The sequence below is a fragment of the Ochotona curzoniae genome, unplaced genomic scaffold, assembly GCF_017591425.1.
Source record: "Ochotona curzoniae isolate NIBS_2020 unplaced genomic scaffold, NIBS_Ocur_1.0 scaffold_2453, whole genome shotgun sequence".
Lineage (NCBI taxonomy): Eukaryota > Metazoa > Chordata > Mammalia > Lagomorpha > Ochotonidae > Ochotona > Ochotona curzoniae.
This window is the reverse complement of record NW_024467094.1, coordinates 30,485,356-30,506,617: the sequence shown is the minus strand read 5'-3', so window position 1 is coordinate 30,506,617 and position 21,262 is coordinate 30,485,356. Positions and strand designations below refer to the sequence as shown.

The 21,262-nt window shown below is 49.1% G+C and overlaps 1 protein-coding gene across 3 annotated transcripts in view; it reads right to left on the bottom strand.

Moving 5' to 3' along the window:
- Nucleotides 1-12,637: 12,637 nt before the first annotated feature.
- CDK12 (cyclin dependent kinase 12) overlaps nucleotides 12,638-21,262 on the bottom strand; it is a 70,930-nt gene continuing 62,305 nt past the window's right edge. Inside the window, exon 18 of one of the 3 annotated variants that reach the window (XR_005885963.1) lies at nucleotides 12,638-12,656. The gene's annotated coding sequence lies outside the window, so the exon portion shown is untranslated. Of the gene's footprint in view, nucleotides 12,657-18,944; nucleotides 19,032-21,262 lie in introns of those variants that run through there. The other 2 variants (XR_005885962.1, XM_041001632.1) reach the window with 2 other exon arrangements.

Sequence of the window (21,262 nt, the reverse complement as noted above, 5' to 3'; positions counted from 1 at the left end):
GTCCTCAAGTGCCCTCTGCCCCCATTCTGGCAGAGGAGCTGGAGGGCTCTGTTATTGTGGTTGACTCAAGGCAGCTGCTCTGAGCTGGGGAGTAAGGCTCCAGAGAACTTGGGCCCAGTGCAAGCCAGCACCCTGCAGAAGCCAGTCTGTGGTCAGAACGGCAGCTTGGAGATGCGTTTAAGCACAGTCCTTCAGGTGTGTGAACAGCCCTTTCTGTGCAAGTGCGTCAAGGGGCCTAGCCAGCAGCCCAGCCTGCATGCCCAGCTGTGTGCACACTTCAGAGTATGCTTGTGTATCCATGGATTCTACTTTCCCTCTTCTCTTATTCCCTGATAATGGGAAGTGAGAGAGTCACCCCCATTTCACCACCCTCGCCCTGCTCCTTTGTGCAGGGGAATCCCTGGCTCAGATCCTTGTTGGTCCTGGGTGAGGCATCTCAGCTCCAAACAGGTCTGAAAGGTTCAATCTTCACCCCTTCCTCTGTCCAGGTAGCACCTCTCCTCTAGCATGCCCCATGTCACTGTCTTATCCAAGGAACAAGTGGGAGGGGATTGGGGGGTGACGCAGTAGGTGTGGGAGGAGGAAGGGTAGATCAGATACTGTTCGATTTTGCCCGGGTCCCCTTGGAGCACTGCTGCTCATTTAAAATTCCGATTTAAAGCCGAGCAGCTCTTTAAATTTCCACATTAGCATGCCGCCCTGATGCCAGGCCAAGATGTTGGGATGGATTTGGCAGGAACGCCTCCAACAGCAGCAAGCAGCAGCATTTGCCAGCAATAAAACAACGCATGAATAAAAGAAGGCCGCTTGGCAGCAGCAGTAGCCCAGGTAGTTGGGTAAGCCCTGGAGGACCTCCCCTGGGTAGAGGGCTTGGAGGCTCAAAGGCCTACACAGGACCATGTGTGAGGGTAGGCCTCTGCGGCTGTCTCAGCCATCGCCTCCTCCCTGCTGACCAAATTCCGGGCCTGCAGTGGAATCTGGGATGAGAACCCAGGCAAGAATGGAGTCTCTCTCCCTTGTGCCATTTCCCTCCACCCCTCAGGGTGATCTTCTTGAAGGGGCCAGATGTTGTCTTTGATGAGGATGCAAGGACCAGTTGTCCTGCCTTATTTGGAGCCCAGAGAACAGGTTGGGTCACGGAGAATTAAGACTACCCAGAATGACTTCCACATCCTGGGATGCTGATGGGGTGCTGCCAGGAAGAGGGGCACCGTGGGGGGCAAGTGGCCACCTTGAGGACTGGGTGTTGGTGTTGAGTTGGCTCACAGCTGTGCTCTGGGCTGGGGCTGCAGGGCCAGGGATTGGCAGCTTTGTGTGTGCTTGTACAAGGTTAGCAATGAGGAGTGGCCAGGGAGAACAAGGGGTTGTCAGGCCCTGGCTTAGCTCCCCACAGACATGGGGAATATTGCTCGAGGTCAGATGGCGAGGACAGTAAAGAAGTTCAGACACAGCCTGGGCCCAACAGCTTAGGGTCATCTCAGGCCTCTCTGTTTCCCAGGGTCCTGAGAGCGCAACCTCCAGGGACTTGCTGTTCCACCTCCAGGGCTTGGCTCATCACCCAGCTCCCTTAACATTCTAAGGAGCAAGCAGCTTGTCCTGCTTCTGCTAACCCACCTATTTCTTCTATTTGGCGTAACCATCTCCTTCCCAGAAGCCCATGGGGGGAGGACAGAAGTAAGCAGGGGTGGCAGCAGATGGTCGCCACAGTCTTGGTTATGGCAGAAAAGGCTTTGCCACAGAACATCCTTTTCTGATGAACTCCCTTCCTGCTGCTCACTAGGGATTTCTGATCCTCTGAGTGGGTGTGTGTTGGCGGCAGGGAGGGATGGGAGTGGTGTTGTGACTTTTGAATTCTCTCCACCCCTCGAGAAGCTGAGGAGCAGGAAGCTGAGTGAGGGCTGCAGATCTTGAAATGAGGGATTTTAGGAAGGAGAATGAGGTGGACCCCACATTGGGATATGTCAGCCCTAAGGTAAGGAAGTGGAGTTTAGACCAAGAAGATGTCCACTTGCCATTTATTTATTCATTTTTAATTTATTTTAAAATTTTTATTGCAAAGACAGATATGCAGAGAGGGAGAGACAGAAAGAAAGATCTTCTGTCTGATGATTCACTCCCCAAGTGAGCGCAACAGCCAGTGCTGTGCCGATCTGAAGCTGGGAGCCAGGAACTTCCTCCAGGTCTCCCACACAGGCACAGTGTCCCAAGGCTTTGAGCTGTCCTTGACTGCTTTCCCAGGCCACAAGCAGGGAGCTGGATGGGAAGCGGGGCCGCCGGGACCAGAACCAACGCCCGGCGAGGACCCCAGCCACTAGGCCACTGTGCTGGGCCCGCCATTTACTTTTAAAAAATATTTCATGTGCTTGTTTATTTATTTACAAGAAAGCAAATACACAGAACGACCTTTTCATCTGTTTGTTCGCCTCCCTAATGGTTATATCAGCTAGAACTGGGAAGGCTAAAGTCAGGAGTTAGGAGTTTCATCCAGGTTTCCCAAATGGATGGCAGGGGCCAGACCATATTCCACTGAGATCCCAGGCTCATTAGCAAGAAGCTTGATTGGAAGTGGAACAGTTGGGTCTTGAACCAGCACTGAGATATGTACTGTTGGTGTTGAAAGTGGTGGCTTGAGTGTGTCACTGCAGGCAATGACTAAGCCCAAGGAGTTGAGGGTGGGGTTAAAGAGGAGACTGAGAAAGAGCAGCCAGGACAGTGAAGTCACAGCATCAGAAGGGGCACTGTGCTGCACTAAGGGGACACCTTGCCAGGATTTACACTGGCTGTAAGTACAGCCCAGAAAGGCTGTAGCGAACTGCGTGGCTCTCTCCCCTGCCTTACTCTTAAGACCCCAGGTGTCTATAACAAAGGGCGTGCCAGGCTTAGCCTCCTCTGTCAACTTTGTTCCCCAAATCCCCTGTGTCGTCCCTACCCCATCTCCCCTGGCTCAGTGAAAGGTTTGGGGCTTCTCTCTGCTTCTCCACACTAGAGCTCCACCATCCCATACCTGCCTTCTCCTTGGCAGGCACCTTCTGTAAAGCAGAGCTGGGGCCTGGCCTACAAGAAGGTGCCATCCTGGTAGGTTCCTGAGCCAGGGCCTGAGCCCAGAGTGGACTCCCTGGCAGCTCCCTGTGCTGCCTGATGTGAATCTGAGTGTTTCCCGTGGGGAGGGTACTGCCCACCTGAGGCGGCATAGAGCCCAGAGCCTTTTCTATCCTAGACACCCCATCTGTCTCCCACAGAAGGCTCGGGTTGGAAGAGGTGTGGAGAAGCGGGGTGTCGGAGTGAGACTGTGTGGTCTATGAACCAACACAACAGTGCCAAAAGTGCTGACCAGGCTGGGGGGCCAGGAGCTGCAGCCGCATCAGCCCGGCTGCCTGCCATGCTGGCCCCTGGGTCCCAGAGGCTGGAGGTCACGACTAGAGGGGAGAAGGGTATGGAGCATGCTTTGTGTGGCTCCCCTGGACAGCTTTGGGTTTGACTTCTAGCCTCACCAACCAGAGGGCAGACCCCTCCTCCCAACAAGTTAACTGGAGATTAGCAGTGGGGAGAGCAATGGAAGATGTGTTCCAACGCCCACGGCTGGGCTGGACTCCTGACCTGCCCCAATAATCAGATCTTTTTCAGACTTTACAGTTTTCAGAGGGTTTTCTTTCACATATTACTGTAACCTGATCCCACTAAACACAACAAGATAAACATTATTTATTATACTTGGTCTACAGTTGAGGCAACAAGGGGCTTGCAGTAACCTAGTGGCTAAAGTCCTAATTTTGCATGAGCTAGGATCCCATATGGGCACCGCAGTGTTTATGCCCTGGCTGCTTCACTTCCCATCCAGCTCCCTGCTTGTGGCCTGAGAAAGCAGTCAAGGATGACCCAAAGCCTTGGGACCCTGCACCTGCATGGGAGACTCAGAAGCTCCTGGCTTCTGATTAGCTCAGGTCTGGCTGTTATGGCCAATTGGGGAGTGAATCAGCAGGTGGAAGATCTTTCTCTCTGTGTCTCCTCCTTTCTGTAAATCTGACTTTCTAAAAAAAAAAAAAAAAAAAAAGAATAAGTGTGTAATAATCTGGGTCACAGGAGGGCAACGAGAATAAAACTCAAACCCAGGTCTCTGGGGTTGGTGCTGTGGTATAGTAGGCTAAGTCTCTGCCTGCAGTGTCAGTATTGCATGTGGGCTCTGGTTTGTGTCCCAACTGCTTCACTTCTAATTCAGTTCTCTGCTTATGGCCCTGGAAAGAACAGAGGATAACACAAAACCTTGGGTCCCTGCACCCACATGAGAGACCTGGAAGAAGCTCCTGGCTCCTGGTTTTGGATCGGAGCAGCTCCGGCTTCCTTGGCCATTTAGGGAGTGAACCAACAGATGGAGGACTCTCAACTCTACTTTTCAAATAAAAATAAAATAAACATAATGCCACAAAAGCAGAGGCCCAGGTCTCTGTCTCTGCTCTGAGGTACCAGGCTGCCTGGAACCTTCTTGACCCCTGGATCAGTTGTGGGGTTCCTAAGGGAGAGCTCAGAAGAACCCCTTCCTAGGGGCTGAAAAACTGTGGGGTACCCAGGCAGCCTTGGGAGCCAGATTTTAGCACACCTGGGATCCACCCCTCTCTCGGGCACCAACATTTAGACATAAAGAGATGGTGGATCCGATGGGCCTGTGGCACACACGCAGCCATATGAGGGGGACCAAGACTCTTCCCCGCACAGAAGGTCTTCCTGGGGTGTAACCTTTCCTGGGCTACGGCTTAATCCCTCCAGGAGCCCTCTACAGCAGGTGCCAAGGGAACCTAAGACAGGACTTAGGTTATTAAATATAAATAGTCAGGGGAGGGGAACTGAATAGAGAGACAGATATTATATCTCTCAGTCCCTGCCAGTTATTAGGAAGAAGGCACTAGTGGTTGCTAAGCAACAGGTCTCCACCGAGGACAAGGCACCAGAGGAAAAAGCTTCCTTTGCCTGCATGACTGGTGTGAGGGATGGGGAAGGTGGAAGGTCAGGGGACTCTGGCCCAGGGAATCCAGGCTGTGAGAAAGGCTGACCTGTCCTTCAGGACCCACCCTTTCCCCAAGCCTTGGCAAACTCTGCCTTGACAACCTTCAGGATTGGTGGAAGGAGGAAGGCTTCAAGCATTCCTCCTTTCCTTCCAGAAGGGAACCTGGTTTCCATGGCAACCCAGAAACAATCCTGGCCTTGTTTTGCTCGTGGCTTCACCTAAACCCTCTTTCTAAGCCTGTCCTATCATAGATCCGTCCCTTGGCCCCCCAAATTTTGAGTTGAGGAGGAAGACCAATAGAAAGGCAGGTGTCACAGAGCTGGAATCCTTGACCTTAAAATTACCTATTAAGATTTGTAAAGGGGGTGACTTTTCCAGCGAGCGGCTCTCACTGGTCTTCCCCACCTGTGTGACTTTGCCAAATGGTGGCATCTGATACAAACTAGACCCAGGCCTGCTTTCCACAAGGCACCCAGCAATGGGGTGGTGGAGGTCAGGAAAGGTTGATAGGCCAGGGCCTTTCGTAACCCTTTGGCCATCCAGGTGCCCATCCCCCTCAACCTCAAGTCCACTGTCATAAGGCCCGGGAATGGAGAAACAGAACATTAACGTATGTCAAATATAAGTGAGTGGCACCGAGGGGCATAATCTGTTTTTCTAATATGACCACAAGCAGAGTGTTAGAAGAATTAGGCCGACAGCTGCTGGCTTTTCCCCTTTTCTCCACTCCCCCGCCTTCTTACTCGCTCTCTCCCTTCCTCCTCGGCGTCTGCACACACCAATGGCAGCCGAGCCCCGCTCGCGATTTCTCTTAATCTTCCTCCGCCATCCTGCGCTCTTTCCGCAGGCGGTGCTGCGAAGCCGGCAGAGCCCCGCGTCACACCTTACTGCTCTCTGAGATTGCTCCACAGAGAGCTCAAGGAGATGGCAATTCGGCGCTGACGCCGGCTGGCAGCAGTTGGAAGAGGGGAAGGAGAAGAGAGAGGGAGGAGGGGAGGGGGAAAAAGTTGGCACGGATACCAAGTTTTTCCCTAGAGAGATGCGGGAAGGGCGGGGGGGGGCGGGGAGAGAGAGAGAAGAAAATGACACAGAGAAAAGGAAACGAGGAAAAAGGCAGAGTGAGGCCGAGAGAGAGAGAGAGAGAGAGAGAGAGAGAGAGAGAGAGAGAGAGAGAGAGAGAGTGTATGAATTAAGTTCTCTCAGACATCCACACGTGGGCATCTCTATCCACCTGACTCATGACCCTCTAAAGATCACACCACCCAGTCAGGCTTCCCACCCACCTGCCCACCCCCTCCCACACACACATCACCAGTCAACCTGGAAGTCAAGAGCAGCCCAGGCATGTTGTGTGTATTCGTGTGTGTGTGTGTGTGTGTGTGTGTGTGTGTGTGTATGCCTGTATGTTGTCTCTGTTTTGGATCGCAGTAGAATGCAGTATGTAAATGAGATGGTTATTACCGCAATGTTCATCAAGCTGAGCCGAGAAGACATTAATAGCCTGATGAATATGCATGTGAATTTGTTAATTAAGTTAATTATTCTGCTGAAAATGCATTCGTCTTCCAAGGACATTTTCCCAATGATTTTTACATGCTCTAGCCATTAGTCATGCTATATTTTATCAGGGAAATGAGTTTGCTTAAGTTGTAAAAAAAAAAAAAGAGAAAGACAGACAGACAGAAGTTGGGGGGCAGGGAAGGAGAAGAAATGTGTGCAGGGTGAGAGTGGGGAGGCATCTGAGGCTGGCCTCAAGTTTCAGGCCCAGCTGGGCTTTTGAAGCCTGCCCTCGATTTTTATGGGTACCTCACTCTACAATTTTTTGCTCTTTTTTGATGACAAACTTTTTTTTTCTAGTGCCAAATTTCCAACACATTAATTAATTGTTGTAGCCAATTAACTGTAGTTGTGCAAATGAGTTTAGCACTAATTACCATGCAGTGCCTGTAATCACATAAAAAACTTGCTGAGAGAGAGAGAGAGAGAGAAGAGAAGAGAAAGAAGAAACGGGAAGGGAGTGGTGGCAGGAGAGGAGAGGACCTGGAAGACAGGAGTGGTCAAGGAAGGGAGACACGTGAGCACAGGGATCCTGCAACTGCTCCGTGAGGAACAGCGCAGTTCCAGGGGGAGGCAGCTGTGATCCCCGTGAACTTAAAGACCTGCGAGAGCCAAACTGTGCAGCAAGGAAGGCAAAGCCATTTCAAACGGTTCCCTTTTGTCCCAAGAATTTCGACTCAAGACCTAGGCTTGGGGTGGGTGTCTGCGTATGGCTCAGTGAGGCAGAGCAGCCCCTCTGCCTTTCCTATAATGGCCACTCCAGGTTTCAGCCCCAGGGTGTATCTGCCATGGCCGGAGTTACTGGATGAAGATATAGGGTGCCCTGGAAGGCAGGCTGTTTGCGATGGGCTGTAAGTAAATGGGAAGACTGTTGGGAGTACACAGCAACTGCAATAGGCCAAAGCAACAGTGGGAACAGGCAGGAGAGAGCCAAGCTCAGCAGGAGCTGGGAGGCTGCAGGCTTTGGCCAGGTACAGTTCCCAGGAGAGGAGCCAACCCCCTCACCAGCAGGCTGACAGCTTTACCACCCACCGGATGGAGGCCAACACCAAGTTTCCACCTGTACCCAGAGGGCGAGAGACATACCAAACAACTTTTCTAGCATTTTCCCTGAGTCAGCTGCCCTACAACTCCAGCGGGAGGGAAAGGACAGTGGTAAAATCATAATCAAGTGCTGGGGGCACCTGGCTTCCACTCCACTGGCCACTCTAAGATCCCGCCCTAAGGGGTGTGGGCAGAGCTCCCCTGTTCACAAGAATTAAAACAGAAAAGTGTGAGAGAGTTCACGTGTCATGGGCTTGGTCTCTGTAGATCTTGAAGACATCGTGCATGTCATGTTATCCAGGACCTTGTTCACTCATTCCCTGATGGGCCTCCAAAGGCTGGCTCCTCCCCACCTCACTCCAGGCCCCGGATTGCTGGAGAGGCTCCAAGGCTCCATCCATCTCAGCTTTGTTCTTCTCTAACAACGGGAAACAGTTGCAAGGACATGTGCCATTTTGCTTCCTGTTGCATGACACTGCAGCTCCTCTCACCCAGGAGCCAGAGTTGACTGGGAGGACCTAAGGTTGACCTAGACTGCCCCAGGACTCTCCCAGCCTGCAGCACTTCTGCTGGTAGCATCTACACCCTCCTCCCCACAGTCAGCGCTGGAAACCCTGCCTAGCACCTTGAGTTCCAAGCTCTCCTTGGCCACTTCACATCCTGTGACCTTGGGAACATTACTCAATCTTCTGCCCAAAGGGTTAAGAAGTTTAACTACTGTGAATATAAAATAGAACAAGTGAAAAGAATTGTCTCATTCATTATTAGTGATTACAAAGTCAAAGAACCTTGCTAATGGACAGCTTGGTAACATGAACCAATGTTTATCTTTCATACTAAAATCCATACATGAATGTTCATAACAGCTTTATTTCTTTTTTTAAACATTTATTTATTTTATTGAAAAATCAGATATACAGAGAGGAGGAGAGACAGAGAGGAAGATCTTGTATCCAATGATTCACTCTCCAAGTGACTGCAATGGCCGGAGGTGTGCCAATCCAAAGCCAGGAACCTGGAGCTTCAACCGAGTCTCCCATGCAGGTGCAGGGTCCCAAGACTTTGCGCCGTCCTCGACTGCTTTCCCAGGCCACAAGCAGGAAGCTAGATGGGAAGTGGGGCTGTCAGGATTAGAACTGGCGCCCATATGGGATCCCAGCATATACAAGGTGAGGACTTTAGCCACTAGGCCACCATGCCAGGCCCTGGAATCATGTTCTTTAACAGGTTCATGGTTAAATAAACTTGGTACATCAGTATCACGAGATAAATATAAGGAATGAACTATTGATACTCAGAAAAGTTTGGATGGATCTCCAGGAAATCAATAATGTATATTTATTTCTTTTTATTCTTTATTTTATGACACAGTTTAATAGGCATTGGGTTTCCTCCTTCCCCCCATTGTTCTCTTCTCCAGTCTTTCACTAGGTGTCTTCCGAGTGCCCTCAGAAATCCATCATACTGCCATTGAGGTGTTTCCCAACAATGTAGGGGCTATTCCTGCTGCGCTTCCATTATACCTTCCCTTAGGTACAGTCTCCCTTGGATTGGGAATTATTATTTTCTTTAAAGACTTATTTTTATTGGAAAGGCAAATTTACAGAAAGAAAGAGAGACAAAAAGATCTTCCACCTGTTGGTTCACTTCTCAAGTGGTCACAATGGCCAGAGAGAAGCGAACCGATCCAAAGCTGATCCGAAGCTGATCCATAGTTTCCTCCAGGTCTCCCACGCAGCAGCAGAGCCCTAAGGCTTTGGGCCATCCTCAAATGCTTTCCCAGGTCACAAGCAGAGAGCTGGAAGGGAAGTGGAGCAGCTGGGATATGAACTGGTGATGGGATCACAGTGGTTGCAAGGCAAGGATTTAAGTCACTAGGCTGCCATGCCAGGCCCAATGATGTATTTTTTTTAAAGGATTTATTTATTTTTATTAAAAAGCAGACTTGCAGAGAGGAAAAAAGACAGAGATAAAAATTCTTTCAATTGTTGGTTCACTCCTCAAATGGGTGCTGAACTGAAGCCAGGAGCTTCTTCCAGGTCTTCCTCATGGGTGCAGGATCCCAAGGTTTTTGGCCATTCTCAGCTGCTTTCCCAGGCCACAAGCAAAGAGCTAGACTGGAAGAGGAGCAGCCAGGACATGAACTGACATCCTTACAGGATGGCGGTCATTGCAGGCAGGCTGAGGATTAGTTAATTGAACCCCCTAATGATGCATTTTTATAAAAGCCAGCCATAAGAAGCTGCACACTGTGACTCCACGTTTGAACTGATGACAGTTCTCTTTTTTAAAGATTTATTTATTTCTATTGTAAAGCCAGATATATACAGAAAGGAGGAGAGACAGAAATATCTTCCGCCTGATGATTCACTCCCCAAGTGACCACAAAGGCTGGTGCTGCGCTGATCCGAAGCCAGGAGCCAGGAACTTCCTCCAGGTCTCCCAAGTGGGTGCAGGGTCCCAAGGCTTTGGGCCGGATGACAGTTCTTAATATGAAGATAGATTAAAAGTACCAAGGAATGAGGACAAGTGAGGCAGATAGGCAAGAGGTAGGTATGAGTATAAAAGGGCATTATGAGGAGTCCTTATGGTAATAAGATTATATAACATTTAATACATGGTATACACACCACCCTCCCAGTCACAAGGAAACTACTAAAGAAATCTGCATAAGACTGTTGGGTGAGATCAATGTCAGTTTTCTGGTTGTGACATTCCACTCTAGCTTTAAAAAGTGTTACCATTCCGTGAAACTGACCACATGCACAGGGACTCTGTAGTATTACAGCTGCATGGGAACCTACCATTACCTTGATTGTTCAATATCTCTGCTGAGGACTGGAGAAAGAACGGACTACCCTTGTGTTTCCACAGTAAATCCCAAAGAGGAAGAGTAATAAATAGTATCCTCAGCAAGGTACATCAATGAAATGATCATAACCATGGGAGAGAAGGTATTTGTGTCTTTTGACCTTGTAAATTCTACTTCTTGGAATGTCCTATTTAAAAATACATGATACTGGGCCCGGCGCGGTGGCGCAAGTGGTTAAAGGTCCTCGCCTTGCACGCCCGGGATCCCATATGGGCGCCGGTTCTAATCCCGGCAGCCCCGCTTCCCTTCCAGCTCCCTGCCTGTGGCCCGGGAAAGCAGTCGAGGACGGCCCAAAGCTTTGGGAACCTGCACCAGCGTGGGAGACCCAGAAGAGGATCCTGGCTTCGGATCGGCATAGTATCGACCCGTTGCGCTCACTTGGGGAGTGAATCATCGGACGGAAGATCTTCCTCTCTGTCTCTCCTCTCTGTATATCCACCTTTCCAATAAAAAAAATAATAAAAATAAATCTTTAAAAAAAAATACATGATATTTCATATTCTGATATTCACTCTGGTATTATTTATAGAGTAAAAATGTCTTCCAGAGGGCCTGGAGTGTTAGCCTAGTGGCTAAAGTCTTTGCCTTGCATGTGCTGGGTTCCCAAACAGGTGCCGGTTTGTGTACTGGCTGCTCTACTTCCTTTCCCTCCAGCTCCCTGCTTGTGGCCTGGGAAAGCAGTAGCAAATGGCCCAAGGCCTTGGGACCCTGTATCTGGGTGGGGGGCCCGGAGGAAGTTCCTGGCTTCTGGCTTTGGATAAGCTCAGCTCCAACTCTTGCAGTCCACTTGGAAAGTAGACCAGCGAATGGAAGAGCTTTCTCTCTGTCTCTCCTCTCAATAAATCTGACTTTCTAACAAAAACAAATAAATATTTATACAGAATTGTACGATAAATTTATTATTATTATTATATTTTATTTTTATTTTGAATTTTTGAATTATGTGGTACAATTTCGTATAGACTGGGATTCCTCCCCCAAACCCCACCCCCCAACAGATTTTCCCCATTTTACTACAATGGTATAGTCCTTCATAAGGAATCACACTTCCATCAGTCTCTTATTTAAGTGTACCCGACACTGCTGGTACAGACAATGTCAGACAGTCCAGCATCCCACTGTCTACACATTTCCAACAGTTTCATTGGGAATCCATTTTTCACCTGCAAGCAGGAATGAATGTTGCATTACCCCCACATCTGGATATGGTGGACTCCAGTACTCCACTACTATATACATTTCCATAATTGGGAAGCCATGAAACAAGGTCAACAACTGGTATGAGTTAGAACAACCGCAACAAAAACAACAACAACAACAACAACAAATTACAGCACCATGAAAAAAAACATGCCTCCGAGTAACCAACACATGGGTGACAAAAAGGAAACACAAAAGTCTCTTGGGAAAAATGATGCCACCGTGTAATCCATAAGCCAGCAATGAATTCGACAAGAGAAAAGAAAGTCTTTGGATTAAGTAAAACTGAGATATAAAAACATCAAAACACATGGGATGCGGAAAAAAAAATTATGGATCGGATTATTGAAGTTACTCTTTCCATGCTGATTTTCTTACATTAGAGAGAACATATGGTATTTATTCTTTTGTGATTCACTCATTTCACTAAGCATAATGGTCTCTAGTTAGGACCACCTAATTGTAAATAGTATAATTTCATTCTTTTTAATAGCTGAATAATATTCCATGGAGTAGATGTACCAGTTCTTTTAACCACTCTTCTTTGGACAAACATCTGGATTGTTTCCATGTCTTTGCTATTGTAGATTGTGTTGCTGCAAATATAAGATTACAGATCCCCTTCTTATATGCAGATTTCATTTCAATTGGGTATATACCTAGGAGTGGGATAGCTGGGTCATATGGCAGATTTATTTGCAATTCTCCAATCACTCTCCATACTGATTTCCACAGTGGTTATACTAGCCAGAATTGTATGATAAATTTTTAAAAATATCTACAAAATTAAAATAGGAACTAAGTCTTACAAATCATAGCATGTCTGGTTGACAAAATATAGGCTTTAAACATACATTAAAAACTACAGGGTCTGGCACAATGGCTCAACTGGCTAAATTCTCACCTTATAAGTGCTGGGATCCCATATGGGCACTGGTTCATATCCTGGCTACTCCATTTCCCACTCAGCTTCCTGCTTGTGGCCTAGAAAAGAAGTAAAGGGTGATCCAAAGCCTCGGAACACTGCACCCATGTGGGAGACCCAGAGGAAGCTCCTGGCTTTGGATCAGGTCAGCTCCAGCTGTTGTGGCCACTTGGGAAGTCAATCAGTGGATGGAAGGTCATTCTCTCTGACTCTCCTCTCTGTATGTCTGCCTTTCCAATAAAAATAAACAAATTTAAAAAAACAAAACAAAACAAAGAAAACTACAATACAACACATGGCATCAGGATGGCATTGCAGCACAGTGAGTTAAGCTGCTGCCTGCAGTACTAGCTAGTATTAATGTGAGTGCTGGTTCGAGTCCTGGTCATTTCACTTTCAATCCAGCTCCCTGGGAAAGCAGTAGAAAGATGGCCCAGTTCCTTGGACACCTGCCACCCATGTGGGAAAGCTGGTTGACATTCCAGACTTCTAGCTTGGGTCTGGCCCATCCCTGGCCATTGTGGGCAGTAAGACCTCTCTCCCCCCGGCCCCCAACTCTCTGTAATTCTGCCTTTCAAATAAACAAATCTTCTAAAAATGCCTGGTATTAGTAGACACTGAATAAATGGAGTTGTCTCTCCTCTGAGCATCAAAAAGCACTAACAGAGGCAAATGTATGTGATAAGTGGTAAAGTGCCTGCTAACTGTGAGCTGTCGCTCTTCCCTGAATGGCTCTCACCCAGCTCCAGCAGGGATATAACTGCTTCCAGAGAGAATAGTGGCTCAGATGCTGCTGGCTTGAGAACTGTGGGACGGGAAGAACTGATTTCCTGGGGAGTCTGAGCCAAGGCAGTGAACACTTCCTTTCCGGGGGACAACTGCTCCCATGTCACACCACAAGGAAAACTGTGGACTTTTTGACACAAGCGTGCACACCCACATACATTTGACCTACAAACTCAGGACAATCCTGAAGTCACTGAAACAACAGCATGGATTCCTGACCTCATAAAAGTAACAAGGCTTTACTGCATCTACCACTGTGGACAGACACCTTCTGGCCCAGCGGGCTCTCCACATGTCACTTCCTGAAGTTCTTACACTTAAGAGTTAGTTGTTTATCTGCATTTGACAGACAAAGATATCAGGGCTCCAAGTGGTTACATAGATTACCTGGGTGATACAGCTGATAAGTAGCAGAACTGGTACCAGAACCCTGGGCTGTCTGCCTCTGAAACTACATTGAGAATGACTACACGCACTACATTGAGAAGGACTGGGGAAGGGTGCACTCCGTGGAGGAGGCTTGGAAAGTGTCTGTGCTCTTCCAGATAGATGCTTCTTGACAGGCACAAACTGAAGCCTGCTGCAGGCAGAAGACCGACCTCTGAAGAGAGGTAGACCCATTTTGAAGTCTTTCATCTTATGAGTCAGCTTTTTTTTTTTTTTTTTTTGGTTTATTTCTGTTGAAATCCAAAAATTTCCTTTCCTCTCTGTATTTCCAGCAAGGAGGGTGAAGTAGAAACACAGCGCCCCTCCACAGGAGGTCCTGGGTCAGCAGGAGAGAGAGGCGTCTTCTGCCCCATAATGGAAACCATGACTAGATGCCTTAGCCTCCTGGGTTTCCTGGATCTGAGTTTGCCCCATGTGTCAAATCAATAGACATGCATGAGAGAATGGATGTGGGAGGGCAAGCTGAAAGGTGTGGCCTATTTAGATGAGACGTCAAGTCTGGAGAATAACTTGCAAAATTCTCAGGACCTTAGTGCTGGGCTCAGGCTCAGCAAACATGCAGTGTCTACCCAGATGTGGTGGCTTGGCTGGCATTTCTCAAGCAAGAACCTCTCTCTCTCTCTTTTAATTCATTTATTTATCTATTGTAAAATTTACAGAGAGGAGAGGCAGAGAGAAAGATCTTCTATCCATTGGTTCACTCTCTAAATGGCTGCAACAGCTGGAACTGAGTCTATCCGAAGCCAGGAGCCAGCAGTTTCTTCTGGGTCTCCCACTTGGGTGTAGGGTCCCAAAACTTTGGGCTGTTCTTTACTGCTTTCCTAGGCAGAGAGCTAGATGGGAAGTGGAGCAGTCAGGACTCAATTTGGCACCCATATAGGATCCTGGCCACTGCAAGTTGAGGATTTAGACACTGAGCCATTACACCTGTCCCAGTAAGAGCCTCGTGCCTGTCTTGAGGTGTTACATCTGTGGTTGCCATTGTCTCAAACCTAAGGGAAGAAGGCCAAAGTTCTGCCACTGGGAAGTGACCCCTTCCATTTCAAGTGCTAACTCAGGTTCTGGCAGCCCAACTGGATGCTTAGAGATGTCCAGGAAAGAGAATGGTCTTGGAAGGTGCCAGGACCTCAAGGCAAGGTCCAAAGATCTTTCCCCCTTTCTTCTTACATTAACAATCAGGAGGACAAACAGGAGCCTAATACCAGACACACAGAATGGAAGGACAGTGTCATGCAGCCCTTCCTCATTCACACATTACTATTGGGACCCAAGCATACCCATCACTCTTTGGCTTCCCCTGGGGCCATCTATCCTATGGACAGGAGAGGGTTAAAGGCATAGTATGGGCAAGCTATAAATTTCCCATCAGTGTAGGGAGAGCAGGATTGTTGGCAAGGAGGGGGTTGGGCTGGGGGGGGGGGGAAGGGGAGCTGGGAAAAAGCCAGGAGGTTGTCTCTAGGTAACAATAAACACTGCAAGCAAGGAGCAGCTGTTACACTTACTCTCTCTGCATCACAATGCTGAAATAACACTAATAAACCAGTGTGCCCAATGCACAGGCATACACACATTTAAGGGCCAGGGCCCCACTGCCTCACTAGGGCTGCTCTCTGCTTCAGGCCTGGGTCCCTGATGGACATACCAGTGTTGGCTTGGGTGTATCTGTGGGTCTTCCCCAACTATTACCACTCACAGGGTAAGGGGAAGTCAGGGGCTGGGGGTCCTGTTCAGATCCCATGGAATAAATCAGATGGGAGCTGGGATGAGGGAAAATTGGGCATGAGAAAAGCTAGCAAACAGACTACTTCTCATGTCCTCACAGACTGCAGGGGATATGGTGGCCAGCAGTGTAGCTCGCTAACAAGAAGTGAAAAGAACAGGAGCAAAGAAAGAGGCTTGAGAAAGAAGGATCAGGGAACATGTGCTATTGAGGAATACTCTTCTATCGCCCCTGGGGATGAACTCCCCACATCTGCCTACACCCCACCTGGTGTACCCAAGCTCCCCCTCACAATGTCACTTTTATGCCCACGGCCAGGTGAAGGGTTAATTCAGGACTGAACTTCATTATGGGTTTCTGGCAGGGCCATAGGCTTCTCATCTGCCAGGCCGAGTTGGGGAAGTAGAGCTGTTCCACCTCCTCGCATCAAGAGAGGCTGGTCTGTTTCCCCAATCAAAGCCATCCTGGTATCACCTGAAGCAGCTCAACTTAGGGTTCTTTTCCCTGGCTAGAGAACAAGGTCACCAGCAAGTAGGCACATAAGAACTCAGACTCTGTCCCAGTGCCCCTCTTTTGAGCCATTACTCTCAGTAGTTCAAATGTGTGTATTGTATATTAATACTGTGTTTGAACACATTAGCACCCAAGATTCTCAACAGTTGCCCTTTACCAGTCCTAATCACAGGACCCTGGGCCTGTGGTCTGAGTTACAACCACTTATGGCATCTTTCTGGCTGAGACCTCAAGCACAGAATCCTTTTATCCCCCAATTAAGACTGGATGGAGAAGATATTCAATGTTTACATGGCCTATGAGGGAGACAGGTGTAGCACTTCTGGAGATCTCAAACTGTCCCTACTCCCCAACCTCTATCAACCCTGAGTCAGCCATCCTACATGCCCCTTACTCTGCTCTCTGGTCCCAGCAGTCTGTCTCCAGGGAGGACAGTACTGACACCGAGTGTAATCCTTTCAGGCTCTCATCTTGTGTCTTTTGAATTGTTTGTTTTTAATTTCTAAAAATCTGGTGAAATCTGGGTGACAAGTGAGGGTAGGGAAGAGTAACTGTGTCTGCTTGGAAAGCTCTACTTCTGGAAGTGCCCAGAGCCACTGAGCTGTCCCAGCAGTATTCTCTCTGCAGCCGATGGACACAGTGGAGCAAAAACAGTAACTCCAGCAGTGAGACCCCAGAAGTGCTCTGTGTGAGGCAGAGCAGGGACCCCCAACTAGGGAGAAGATGGGAGAAAGGCTGTTGTTTTAGAAGCAGGCATCTCCCTTCCTGCCTCCCCCTCAAATCAGGGTCACCTTCCTGGGAGCTGAAGGACACCAGGGCACTCCTCAGTCCAGCCCTTTCTCTATCTTCTTTCTCCCTTATGTCTTTGGAAGCTACTGAGAAGGGATTTGCCTAACAACTTCAAGGTGTCAAGATGTGTGGTTCAGAAGCCAACTCTCTCTCCAGACAGTGTGGAAAGAGAAGAGAGGGAAGGAAAAATGGGGCTCCACTAGAGTAAACACTAAACCCTGATCCACCTCAGCTAGTCCCTCTCCTCCAGAATGCTTGCAATTCAGGGTATGTGACCTTTGCCTTCAAGTTAGCATTTCTCTGGACTCCAGGGCTGGCTCCAGGATCTGACTCCAACCCATAGATCTGGCATCCTTGGCTAAACCTTGGGAGGGTAAGGTGTAGCCAGGTGTAACTGAAGGTGCTGGTCCTTAAAGAAACACCTAGGCCTGTTAGCCCTTCCAATATGTTCCCAGTATCCTGGCACAGTTCTCTTCTTCCCAATACTCTAGGCCAATAGGGAGGGACCCTAGATGGATTCCTTCTGATCTGTCTTAGGGAACTTCAGCAGTTTCTTTTCATCCTGCCTGCAGTAGAGAAGGTAGGATGATAGCAGGGGCAGAGGTGCTCAGCCTGGTTGGTAAAGATATTGCATGTGGTCCCAGCATTCTCATATGAGTCCCGGCTGCTCCACTTCCACTCCAGCCCTGTTAATGCACCTAGAAAGCAGCACCAAACAATGACCTATGTACTTGGACTCCTGCATTGATGTGAAAGACCTGGAAGAAGCTCTTGGTTTCAGATTGGTCCAGTTCTGGCTATTGTAGCCATTTGGGGAGTGAACCAGTGGATGGAAGATCTATCTCTCCTTTTGTAACTCTGCCTTTGAAATAAGTAAGAATTATGGTATTATGGTGTAGCAAATAGCACTTCCGCCTGCAATGCTGGCATTCCATATGGGTAGCAGTTCATGTCCCTGATGTTCCAATTCTACTCCAGCTTTCTGTTAAAACCTGGAAAAAGCAGAGGAAGACAGCCCAACTGTTTGAACTACTAGTTCCCATGCAGGAGACCAAGAAGAACTTCCTGGTTCCTGGCTTTAGTCTGACCAGTCCTGGTTATGTGGTCATCTTGGGGAGTGAACCAGCAATTGAAAGATCTCTCTTTCTATTTCTCCCTCTCTCTCTGGAACTCTGACTTTCAAATAAACAAATCAATCTTAGAGAAATAACCTTGAAGATCTACCATTAGGACAGTATGAGGGTAGGGGCATGAGAAATGTCCTGGTAGCCTGGAGAACATGGCAGTTTCTTCAGGTTTTGCCTTCTACATTCTATCCTTGCCCCAACCCCAGTTTAGCCACATGAGGCATAGAACAAAGAATGATGAATTACTTGAGGGAGGAGGAAGACATTCAGAAATGCTGCTTTTGGCAATGTGATGGAAAGGATCCCTTCCTCTCTATTCTTTCCCTCTTTAACCCTGGTACATGAACAGCAAGGGGAGCAAACAGGTGGATTGGGGCAGCTGGAAAGTTGCCCTTTTCTGCAGGGTATCCAGCATCTCCAAGCTGAAGTAGACCTGACTAGAAGTTATAGGAACTCTAGGGTCATGGCACCATATGAATCCAGGGGCATTGCTAAGCCAGTCTTTAGGCCCTGTTCTAGGCTTCAACGTAAGACAAGAGGTACAAGACCAGTCCTCACTGCCTTTCTCCAGTGGCTTACATGGTGGCTGGGAAGATTTCAAAGAGAGCTCAGTATTTAGTCTTGACTGGGGAAGTCATGTATTGATTAAGAAGTTGGGTTAGCTGGTACATTTCATTCTCTGTAGACCTTAGAGAACATGGCAAAACTCGATGGGAGTGGGAGGTTGTCTGGAGGCAAGAACATTGATAAGGCAAGAGCATGAATGAGGTGGCCTCTGGAACAGATTATCAGGAGGAAATGTGCCCCAGAAAGATCCAGCCCCAGAAAAGTCAGCACCTGCTGACTCCCTAAGTTGTTTCCAAGATTATGGGGACAGAGATGTGAGACAGTGGATAGAAACATCTTGTCCACTGTCTTCCCTCAGTTCTCCCTCCCACACCTGCCTACCTTTCCTTTCCCTGTGTTGCTACGAGCTCTCCAAGTCAGGACTGTAAAGCAACTCCTGGTCAGGACTCCACTGACTCCCCCTTCTGGAGTCTTGGTTTCCAAATCTGCAAAATGAAGAGGTCAGGCAAGATGAGCTCCAACACCCTTCCTCACGATGGTAAGATTTTATGCTTCATATCCCAAGAAACGCCAGGCCTCACTAGCACAGTTTTTGTCTGTCATCTCCAGGGTGCTTTCTTTAAGACAAAAGGAGCAGGTATCTCTGAACCTTGCCCTTCTCCTTCTCAGCACAGTCTACGGCTCTCGTCCTCTTCAGGGACCTCAGAGTTCTGCCTGTCTACAGGCCTTTCACAATTTCACAGTATTCCTAGGGACTGGCCCATCCCAAACCCAGTAGTAAGCAAAGAGCCTCACCTATCATCCTGCCACAATGTGGGCTCCAGACCTGAGTCAACCAGCACCATTCCATCCCTTTTGGAGGTCTTGGCAATTGGGGGGAAATCCTGGCACCTTTCCCCAGCGCCTCCCCTCCTCCTCCACCTCGCTATTCTCCACGCCAGAACGCAAAGTGGCCAGTGATTGATGGGCCCGGGTTCCTGGTAACCGCACCCAGTGGCCCAATCCTCCTCCCTTACCCAATCCCTCCCCTGTCCCTATTCAGAGATCAGATTGTCTCATGTTGGTCCCTGAGGTCCCATTAATTAAAAATACATCCAATTAAATGGCAGGTGAAAACGTGCTATTGGAGCTCTCCACCCCCTGCCCCAGCTTGGTCGCCCCACTCCCCCAACCCCCCTTTTAAGGCTCAGCTGTGCTTTGAGCTGAGAGAGAGAGGAAGAAAGAGAGAGTAGAGGAAGACATAGGGTGGGAGTATGACGGGTGTGTGTGGGGGGCTACTTGAACCTCTGCCAGGGTAGCATGTGCCAGCCTGGGAGGGTGGCACCATGCCCTGGTGTCTAATTTCTGGAGGTGTGAGTAGGTTCAGTCAGCTGGTTACCTACCTCCATTTCCCTTAAAGGGGCAGAGAGCAGCTAGAGGGTGTGGCAAGTTGATCTGCCCTCTTTCTGAGCTTGGTGGGTGAAGGGCAGACGTGAAAATGGACAGGGGCTTTAGGAAGAGGTGTGATGTTCAGGAGTTGAGGGAGTCTGAGGCCACCATTCTTGGGCTGACCCTGTTCTTCCCTAAACTGGGAAGCAGATAATGAGGGAGCCGGCTGGGACTCAGGTGGCAGAGCATGGCCATGCTCCCGAGCCTGGCTGTGCCTCCCCTTTCTCACAGGAAAGCAGAGCACAGGAGGGACGAAGGCAGTGGGGCGGGGGGACAAGGAGCAGATGGGTCAGATATGACAAAATATACAGAGACTGATATTCACGCAGGCACCATGTCCCTTGGACCTTAGAGGCAAGAGGGCCAGAGGGTCCCATCCTGTTTGCCCTTTCTTTAGGCAAAAGAATCAGCAGCTGCATGAAGTCACCATGGCCTGGCTGCATGGAAGGCTGTGCCAAGGGCAGCTCCTTGATGGCCACTGACTGCTCTCATTCTCCTCCTCACTGACATGGAGTTATCAGCATTTTGCCAGGTAAGGGATTTGACCCCTTCCTTGCAAAGCTCTCTGGCCCCAAGACATGCAGAGCTAAAGGCTATGAGAGCTGCTGGGAGAGCAGTTGGGAAAGAAGGGGTGACCAAGGGGGGTACTCAGAATCCAGGCAGGAATGGGGGGTTTGCCGACCCAGGGCCCCCGCCTGGCCTCCTTGGCAGCCTCAGCACCTCCTCACTTCACTTTAACGCTAATTGGAGATTTTAATCTGCACTGCTGCTCTGCTCGGGGTGCTGGGGGGAGCGCCAGCTGTGCAGTAATTCTAGCAGCACCGACTGTTTAATCAAGCTGTCCTCCTGGGGAGGGGCCCTCAGGCATGGGGGTAGAAAGGAGAAGGAGAACCTCTGTCATCTCCCTCAGCCTGTTCAGCTGGAAGGGCTTCATGGAGACCGAGGGTCAACCATGGGGTCCTCATCCCCACCAGGGCCCTGTGATCATTTGGCATCACATGGGATAGGGTGGATATGGAGCTCTTGGGCCAAAGCAGCACCCTGACATGGTTTGGGGCTCAAAACCTTGGGGTGTCCTGCCGCCACGCTAGCTGCAAACCTCCACGAGACTGTCCTGAGCTCTGTTGTTCTGTGTTGGGGGAAGTGAAGAGGCGACTCACCTCACATTCTGTCTGCTGAAATACTTCCTAACAAAGACACACTTCTTAGAAGAAGAATAAAGAGACCTTCCCCTCTTGAAAACCAGCTGTTCCTAGGCTGGACAGTGACTACTGAGGAGGACAGTGGA